The sequence below is a fragment of the Dysidea avara genome, chromosome 1 (assembly GCF_963678975.1).
Source record: "Dysidea avara chromosome 1, odDysAvar1.4, whole genome shotgun sequence".
NCBI lineage: Eukaryota > Metazoa > Porifera > Demospongiae > Dictyoceratida > Dysideidae > Dysidea > Dysidea avara.
This window is the reverse complement of record NC_089272.1, coordinates 7,904,128-7,911,677: the sequence shown is the minus strand read 5'-3', so window position 1 is coordinate 7,911,677 and position 7,550 is coordinate 7,904,128. Positions and strand designations below refer to the sequence as shown.

The following is a 7,550-nucleotide window of genomic DNA, read 5'->3' as shown; positions in this document are numbered from 1 at the left end:
AATCCATCCATGGAATCCAATGGAATTCTATTAATTAAAACAGCATGAAATGAAACACAATATGTATGCATTCATACCCAATATTATGGTGGACATAAATCAGGTGGATTACCCATATAGATGCGTTGTAGAAACTCCAATCTGAAGAAAACAGAATAGATATAAATTGTATGTGTCTCTGTATTGTATACATGTGTGTGTGTACACACCAACTTCCCTCACCTTTCAAGACTCCAAGATCAGATCTTCCTCACCAATCTTACTCAACTCTTGCACACCTGATCTAGCCAGAAAGATACAACACTAGTTATCAACAAACACTACAGTGTTTACAATTTTTAACGTGTCAATGGTACACAACATACGTACCTCCCACAATTCCAAAATAACATGTTCGCAATAGTCAACCCTAAGAGAATATGTGTATTTTTAATAAAGAAGAAAGCAACATACTAATTGTATACATGTGGGTATAAAATATACCATAGCCTATGTGATTGCATAGCACGGTTATACTGTCATTTAACCCTCTATAAAGGCCATCGTACATTTAACTTCTCTATAAAGGACACTATACATTTAACCTCACTACAAAGGACACTGTACATTTAACCTCTTTATAAACGACACTACCTCTCTATAAAAGACACTACCTCTCTATAAAGGACACTGTACATTTAACCTCTCTATAAAGGACACTGTACATTTAACCTCTCTATAAAGGACACTGTACATTTAACCTCACTACAAAGGACACTATACATTTAACCTCACTACAAAGGACACTATACATTTAACCTCACTACAAAGGACACTATACATTTAACCTCACTACAAAGGACACTTTACATTTAACCTCACTACAAAGGACACTTTACATTTAACCTCACTACAAAGGACACTATACATTTAACCTCACTACAAAGGACACTATACATTTAACCTCACTACAAAGGACACTATACATTTAACCTCACTACAAAGGACACTATACATTTAACCTCACTACAAAGGACACTTTACATTTAATCTCTCTATAAATGACACTGGGGTTTCCTGGGATGATGTATGTATGTATGTCCTTACCCATATACAATATATATAGTAGGTCCCAAACATAGCTAGGGTATAATTCATACCCTCATTGATAAGACCACCTCATTACAGTAGCTCGTCAAGTAGGTAGCTTAAGGCATACTCGTGGCCTTATTAAGACCACCTCATCAAAGCAGAGACACGTTTATCAGCGAAGATCACACACAGACACACACACACAGATAACACATGCACACACACCACACAACACACACAAGCAAAGCAAAAACAAAGCAAAGCACACACACACACACACACACACACACACACACACACACACACACACACACACACGCACACGCACACCAGCAGCTCAGGTCATCCATGATGCATCGATGGAACTGATACCTTGGTTCATCACTAAGTTCACGAACATCAATGATATCCTGTACGGCATAATTAAGGAGGTGAAACTTGATAGTGCGATTACTACCAAAAGACTTCTATGTAAGCGAACCTTTGGATGGATCTGCTTCAGAGAAACCTGAAAAGAAACAAAAAAATTCAAAAAGCAATGTCAGTACATAATAAGCCTTTAAAGAAAATAAAGCCAAAAAAGTTATTTTCAAAACTCTAAAGAGAAAGGAGACTGACACCATAGCAACAAAAAAGATTAAACATATGTATTGTAACAAATCATACAATCACAAATTACATAACTCTAATACATGCATTGACACCAATTGTGCAAAGCAGTATGTTACCAACTTGTCATACACTTTCAGACACCCAAATTTTTCTAAGGGTTTAGTTTTGTTCCAACAGCAAAAATTCTATCCACTTTGAACTACTAAGAGACTTTGATTAAAATCCGGACACTGTCATGGCCTAAACAACAAACATACCGACACACTATGGTATTGAAATTCCCTAGATGTAAACTTAGAAAGACAAGGTTTGACTTTAATAAGGCATACATCATTTGCAGACTTGGAAGGACTCTTTGGGCTATAAAACAAGAAGTTACTTTCAGAATTATCTCTCACTGATAACATTAAGGGTAACCTCACTTATAAGGAGCGACAAGCCCTTAAAGAGCTTAAGAATAACACAGATCTATATATATTATAACAAGTACACGAAACAATTTGGAGTTTTCAAGGGTTACCATTAAGCTTAAGGTATGTTTCACTTTCATTGAGATGCTCAAGACCCTCTTTCTTTAAAGTAAGTAGTAGATCTATTTTGAATCACGACATTGGTAGATTTATCAGATTCATTAATCATACCGTAGAATAGTACTGTATAGTAGGGACCACAAAGGAGTTAGTTGTTGTGACAGTCCTACGTAAAACTTATCACCATTTGTCGACTACTGGTTACAACCAATATAAACAAAGGCACTAACCTCATATCTTGAGAATTCCAGCCAATTAATCAATGAGCTTAAAGAACTTAATGTAAAACCAAACACTATCTTAGTAACGATAAATAACAATAGATGTTAAATCGCTCTACACATGCATTCCACACTCAGATGGAATTAAAGCATGTCTAGAAGCATTAACAAAACAAAAAGTTGTGCCATCTCTACCAGATCCAGAAATGTTAGCCAAATTAATCTGACAATGAATACGTTCGAGTTTAATAACACTTGTTATCAACAATTATAAGGAAGAGCAATGGTCTAAGTTATCGCCAGCTTATGCCAATATTTTTATGTGTAAGCTTGAAAGAGAATTTCTAACCCAAGCCACCTTTAAGCCGTTGTACTACAAGCATTACACTGATGACCTGATAGTCCTTTGGGAGCATACGGAAAATGAGCTTAAGAATTTTATTTCAAACCTAAACTTGTTCCACCCCACAATTAAATTTACCTATGAGTACAGCCACTACAGCATTAAATATACAAAGGTCCTGACTTTTTATCTACCAAAAAATTAGAGTATCAACCTATATAAAACCTACAAATAGTGGGATTGCACGCGTGATGCGTTATGACGTATTTTCATAAAATGCTTAACAGCCGTTGCTTGTCAGACATTTGTGAGGTACGCGAGTGAAGGCTACAGCCAGTCTCAATGGTTCAGTGTAGAATGGAACACGTTCACTAGGTTAGTCACTTAGGATAGCCGTCGTCAAACTTGTACAAAGTGTTAGGGTTCACGACTAATCGACAAAAAATTGATATTACGCTTGTCCAACTTAGTGCTAGTATTTAATGTTTGTTTCTAACCTTATCCTAGCTTTTCACAGAGATTCTCTTATTTGGTAAAACATGGTGACGAAATAAGTGTATTCGCCCCATTGCGTGCCATTGAAAAGTAAACCTCACAAATGTCAGACTAGCAACGGTTGTTAAGCATTTTTATAATTCGCGCCACAATACTTTTCAGGTGCAAACCCTCTATAACAGGCCTACATAAGTAGCTAAAGTCTTTGAGCAGGCTGTAGGACCAGGTGTCCTATAGACCTTCAGCACTTGTGCTGTAAAGCATTAATAAATTAAAAAAAAAAAACATACATGCTACATCTTTCCACCCTCAAGGAGAATAAAGTTAAGTTCTCGAACATATCTCAAGAGCTCAAACCACTACACAGGGTTGGAATTTCTAACAGAATGTCCTAAGGTTTTCTAAAGTAGCTGCTAAGGTTGTGGAAATCATTAAGTATCGGCCTGATATACACCAGACCGAATGTTTTGGGAGTAACGAAATCCCATTACCACTTTTCACATTTAGAAATTGTACTCTAAGTTCTAACCTAAATTACATAAAGCTGACTGTGACGAGAACTCTACCCCTCCTATTAAAATGAATTAAATAAGCTCGCTTGAACAGGTATACCAACTGTTAAACACTACTCACACAAACATTAGTTATTATACTGTATTAATAATATGACTCTATTTTATTCACTCACCAACATATTCAAATACGATGAAACATAACGTACTATGAGTAGAGACTAAACTGAGACATGTTTTGTAGTGCGATCACGAGAGATGGCACCACTAGGGAAAGTAACTTCACAAGCTTACCACACAAACACCGCCTCACAATGAACAGTAGTTTGCCTCCTGTTTTATTCTCCTGCATTACTCAGCACTCGCTCAACCGACTATGGCTCTATGCTCAGACCAGACGAGGTATAGCTAGATGCGCTTCACAAAAGTAATTCTTCGTTGTCGATTATATGCGCCTAGTGTCCAGTAGCAGTGATCGTGCATTTTTACGCATGCGTACTACTGCCTTATCCAAAAAGTCACCTTTAACAAACAATTTCACATTAAAAAGCGAAGTAAACTTTTAACTACAATTATTAGAATCGTATAGTCTTAGTATCGTGTCATTTGTCCTTTGTTCACTTTATCCCTAATAGAACGCACGACTAGTTGGCAGATTGCGAAAAAATGTATGCGATTGTGCGATATGCTCCAGTTTGTCCCAGCACATAGATCATACAAGACCGCTGCAAAATACACAAGCAGTTTGGAAGTAAAAAAGCATGTTCAACAAAGGCAGTGGAGGAAGGAGCATGAATACTCTCATTATGGGGCTTGTATTTTTAGATACAGTATATGCAAGAATATGCCATATCACTGAGAAGGTTTGCTATGTTTGCATGCTTGGATGATAAACACAAGGTTAAAGTAGGTGACCCTGGCTTCCCATTAGCAGTGGCTGAATGTGGACGGCAAGTATTAATCCATGCATCAACAAATATATACAGGCTGGTGACCATGATTTTTCTGTGTTTTCAATAATACCATCTGTAACATTCATGGTTTCAATTCCTGAAGATTTTTCTGGTTCATGGTACACTGGAGAGGTCAATGTGCTTTTAAAGATGCCAATTTTGAGCCTTCATCACCATCTCTGTACAGTGCAGAAGTTGCAAATATTTAGTTAAAAGATCCATCCTTGGATTACCCTGTACTTTTTCTCTATACAGATGGTGGGCATGATCACAGAATAACATACTTGAGTGTTAAACTCACTTTGATTTCGTTGTTTAGATACCTGGATCTTGATTATTTGTGTACATGCATAACTGCTCCATACCATTCATTCAGAAATCCTGCAGAGAAGATAATGTCAGTGCTGAACTTAGGATTCCAATCAGTTGGCCTTGCTAGAGAATTGGTGGACAGGGATGAAGTAGAGCAGGAAGTTTCTCATTGTAACAGCATGTCCCAAGTAAGAGAGTTAGCTTCAAAGAAACCATTCATAAAGAAGCCTTGATTGACAGCATGGCACCAGTGAAAGTCACATTAAGTGATGTTGCCCAAAGGCTTGAGCTCAGGGGAGAGAAGTTTGTGGTATGTTCTGCAGCCCATTCCTGTGACATTGCAGAAGTGTGGGGTAAGCTTAAAGAAATAGATCCAGCGTTTAGTTTATCTCCAGATGAAAAGATCACTCACCAAAAGCTGACACCATTGTCATTTATGAAGCACTGCTGTCATGAAAGGCATTACTTCTTTGATATCAAGAAATGTGGAGATGAGGACTGTAACATTTGCTTGCCACCAAGACTTCATCTGATAAGTTTTCACAGTTGGATCATTTTCCTGATCCAATGCCTGGTACAGATGGTCATTACAAGAAGTTTTCAGAGGTTTTTCAAACCACTACTGTAGAGAATCACAGACCTTCCCTTCAAAATATCACTAAGAAGCGTCTACCATTTTACCCATCAGTATACAATATGTGAAGAATTGCAACATGATGTTGCTATGCGACGAGTGTGGCATGTGACGTTTAATATATGCCACAAATAATTGACCACAAAAGAAAAGGTCGAACTAAACAAACTATTAGATGGGATGTCTTTTTCATGTGGAGCTGATTTGCAGGAAGCAGAGTTACCAGATACATTGATTGGAGTAGTGTAAGTGAAAAAGATGTACTGTAATGAGCCAATAGAGAAGATATACTATATATGCAGCACATTTTGATGATATCTGTGTTTACTGTGCATCTGAAGTAGCTCCTTGGTCTAACACCGAAGAATTCTATCCACAGTGCCATGATTATGGTGATAAACCAAAAATATCAAATGCCCAAAAGAACTAGCCAATATTGTAGTGACCTGTTTTCCATTATACATAGCTAATTTCATCATTTTAATAAATTACATGTACAAAACAATAAATTTAATACAGTTCATAAAATAATAATTTAATGAGCTTTATTAAAACGCTGCATGTACGTGGCTAACATGGATTGTCCACCTTGTAGCTGTGTAATAGACATGTACAATACATGTGTAGTTTTGTTCATGTGTAGTAGTTAACATAATGGAATAATGGAATTTCCCGCCCGCCCGCCCGCCCGCATGGCAAACTTTGTTTGGCCAGGACGGGAAACAGGAAATCAAGTTGGGGTGGCCTAAATACGTAATGAGACTCTCGTACACCATGTAGTGTCAAAATACTGCGACACCTGTAGTGACCAATTTTGCGTGGGGGTTGGCTACCCCCCGAGCGTCGTAAATAATCGCATCTCATTTTTTGTTTTATTGTTCTTCTCAGTAAGAAACTTGCTTTCGATAATTTATGGTTGCCGATAATACCTGAGTTGCTGTGCTAGCTACCTAGTTAAAGACCCAAGGCTGGTAAGCTTCAGTACGTACTCTGGATAAATAATTATAGCTAGTTAAATCATTGCCACCCGGCATGCATGTCGGGGCCATTTGAAGTCACTTTATAACATTCAGAGTCACCGGCTCAACCGCGTGTAAACGAGGCTGCGAATCACATTTAATTGCAAGTTTATCAAGACACACGGTAGTGTCGTGCGGCCAAGAAGCCGGCACGAAACACCGTGAGTATACTAAGAGGAAGAAAGACTGAAACGCGATTTTCGCACCTCCGTAGCTCTGTGCTGAGACAATTTTTTGCAATACATGCATGGATACGTCCGCCAACGTCAGTACTTCACATACCAAATTTGAGCGAAATCAGTTTCAAGCGTTCCCGAGATAGCTATGCGACTTCAGTAGTTTTCAGTATGTACGTGTGTTTCTTTGAAGTTTGGTCGTTACTGTTTCTCAAAAAAAATTTTAATAATTATACAGTCAAGTTGGAAGGGAGACGCTGGGCATAGTGGGGAAGGATGAATACAGGGTAAAGGGGGAAAAGTGGGAACTGGTAGGTACTAGTGAAGAGATGAATGGATGTTAATCATTGAAATAGTGTGTAGCATTGAAGTCAGAAGTCAGTTCGTAAACAGATAGATCTGGTCCGGAAAGTGCTGAAGGTCTACTACTAACTGTGGGCGGATGATACTTTCGTTCACTGGACGAAAAGTTCCATGTCAGTTTGTAGGTAATGAGTATAAAATTTGCATGAAATTTGTCATTTCAGCCACATTTCATACTTAGAAAATTAGTAGATTTCAGTAAAGTTTCATACAGAGGATAGAAAAGGATTTACTGTATCTAGAATGGTGCTGGAAATGAGGCAGTGAAGAAATGTACATTTTAACGCTGTGAAATGCATACAGGATGTA

General features: G+C 37.8%; 1 protein-coding gene across 2 annotated transcripts in view; it reads left to right on the top strand.

Annotated features, from left to right (window-relative positions):
* The first annotated feature begins 6,570 nt into the window (after positions 1-6,570).
* LOC136268109 (uncharacterized) overlaps positions 6,571-7,550 on the top strand; it is a 67,633-nt gene continuing 66,653 nt past the window's right edge. The window contains exon 1 of one of the 2 annotated variants that reach the window (XM_066063447.1): positions 6,571-6,654. The gene's annotated coding sequence lies outside the window, so the exon portion shown is untranslated. The remainder of the gene's footprint in view (positions 6,655-7,550) is intronic. The other variant, XM_066063378.1, reaches the window with a different exon arrangement.